Source organism: Talpa occidentalis, unplaced genomic scaffold, assembly GCF_014898055.3.
Source record: "Talpa occidentalis isolate TD23 unplaced genomic scaffold, MPIMG_talOcc4v2.1 talOcc4.3, whole genome shotgun sequence".
In the NCBI taxonomy this organism is placed as follows: Eukaryota; Metazoa; Chordata; class Mammalia; order Eulipotyphla; family Talpidae; genus Talpa; species Talpa occidentalis.
The window spans coordinates 124,879,265-124,882,040 of record NW_023603184.1 but is presented as its reverse complement, the minus strand read 5'-3'; positions in this window follow the sequence as shown (position 1 = coordinate 124,882,040).

Sequence of the window (2,776 nt, the reverse complement as noted above, 5' to 3'; positions counted from 1 at the left end):
TGTTTTTAGTATTTCTTTCATCTGGACAACAGAAAAAGCTAATTCCTCCATAGGTCATTCACTCACCACTGTCTGCATAGTCTAGGAACCTGGTGATAGGTAAGAACAGAGGTCCACAGGGCCTCCCTGGTGGCGCAGCGGTTGAGCGCTGGGTTGTGAAGCTGCCTGCAGCCTCTGCAGCACCGGTTCGATCCCCGGCTGCTCCCCGGCCACCGGAGGAGGGTCCCACATGGTGCGCAGACCTCTCCTGCCGCCCGCTGCTCCCCTCAGCATTGTACTTTGGTCCTTCTGCCTGCTCTGCTCCCCGCTCTGGCTCTGGTGAATTCTCTCACCCTCCCATGCTTCTGACTGTACCCAGTGCTTGTATAAATAAACAAACAAACAAATAAACAAACAAAGAAAGAAAGAAAGAACAGAGGTCCACAACTGGAGTGGAGATATTCAAGAAATGCATAATTTTTTTTTAAACTTCACATTCTCTCAATCCTCAGAGCAAGTCAGTTTAGAGACTCTAAGGGTTTAATTAATTAGCCTGAGTATTTACTACACTAAGTATAGGCTCCACTGATCTTCACCTAGGAGCTTGCTAAAAACTGAGCTCCAATACAGACCTACTGACCTATGGTTGCAGTTATCAAGCCCCCAAAGTGATTCTCACGTCTATTCAAGTTTCATATATTCGGTTCTAATGTGTTATTCCAAATGGTACATCTGAGATAGTGAATGAGCACCAAATTTTGCAAGATGGCTATTAAGAAGCAACAAACGGATTGGAAGAGATCACTTCATGGACAGAGGACTGCAGAAAACTGTTCTCTGACTTTGAAGTTCTATAGATGACACTTTAGTCAAGGCCTTGATAAATACAGTGAGAAACCAGTGGAAAGTTACAGAAGTTTTAAACCAGAAAATAGATTTACATTTTTGAAGGGGAAGAGGAGTGCAACAAAGAATCACTATTAAGTTTTTAAGCATATTTCTTTTTTTTTTTTTTTTGTGGGACCCTCGCCGGTGGCTGGGGATCGAACTGGTGCTGCAGAAGCTGAGGGCAGCCTCGAAACCCAGCGCTCAACTGCTGCGCCACCAGGGGAGGCCCTTTAAGCATATTTCTTATTTAGTCCAGTCATAGAAATTCTTAAAATCTGCTATTCAGGGCCTCCCCGGTGGTGCAGCGGTTGAGCACTGGGTTGCGAAGCTGCCCGCGGCCTCTGCGATGCCGGTTCGATCCCCGGCTGCCCCCAGGCCACCGGAGGAGGGTCCCACATGGCGCGCAGACCTCTCCTGCCGCCCGCTGCTCCCCTCAGCAGTGTACTTCGGTCCTTCTGCCTGCTCTGCTCCCTGCTCTGGCTCTGGTGAATTCTCTCGCCCTCCCGCGCTTCTGACTGTACCCAGTGCTTGTATAAATAAATAAAATAAAATAAAAATAAATCTTTTAAAAAAAAAAAAATCTGCTATTCAAAATTAGGTATATTTTGAAAGTACAAAGAACCAGAACCTATCTTTTGGTTAGTGTTTTAAACAAGTTAGACTTTAGCAATTGAAAGTTGATAACACAATTCAGCTAGGTATTTCCCAGACCTGGGAGATCACTCAAAACTAGAGATTTATTACTTTTTTAAGAGTCTATCTTGTTTTAGATATAAAGCTTTGTACCACACAGTCCTTGATAGCTGTTTTATTAAAAGTTGGCAAAAATAATAATCTTATTTCCCAGATCAAGAATGTGCTAGGGTTATTACTGGATAATACAAAATGACAACATTCTCCTGGGAGGAAAATAACCAGCTTTATTATAGAGCTTTATCTAGGGATGGTTATGTGTACTTCATGCAGCATTTACTTCAATCAAAATAAGTAGATTTGAAATATACTTACATCTCTGAAAGTTTCAAACATCTCATTTTCTACAAACCACTGTTAAAGATGACCATTATTTCTAATTTACAAATGAGGAAACTGAAGAGAGGTTATGATTTACCCATGGTTACACGAAAAGCAAAGTATCATTAAAGTTATTATCATTCTAGTTTCTCATCCACTGAATGCTTTTACTCAATTGGGCTTTATAAAGACAGCTATGAAATACACAAGACAGTAAGTCCTATGAAACTGGTAGATGTTGCAGATGTTGTGACTACATGGCTATCTACTAGGTCACTGTTCACGTTAAATACTGTACTAGAAAATAAAGATTTCCTTTGGCGTTCTATGTCCTGGTTTATAGCTCACTCTTGTTGACACTGACTTTTCTCATCCCATTTTCCTTTATCCTGCCATTCTTTACATTATAAAGTCATTTTTGTATTTGCCTTTCTTAAAAAGTCACTTTAGATACAAATCAGGATCTAGATTATTTCACTGTACCATTTAAAATTATGAACAAATCTTAATAACTTTAGGGACACATTTCTTTTTTCTTTCTGAAGAGATACTGAAAAGTTTTGCTAGACTATTGGGTTGTTGGAAAAGTCTTGACACATTTTTTTCTGTTTTCTATGCAAAAATGCATCATAACTTTTCTGACAACCTAATACTTTGGAACAAAACACAGCTTTAAATAGATAAAAAAGAAATACAAGAGTTCCAAAAGGCAAGAGAAATATATGAGTGGGTTCTTTAATTGGTCCATCTAATCACTACCTTCCAAAAGGCTGTTTCAAATTAACAACTCACAACTCTTTTCAGCTATAATAACCAAAACTATAATCTTCAAATGTTAAAATATAGGAAAAGGACAAAGATTCTCTACTTAATATAAAGAGATCACAGAACTGTC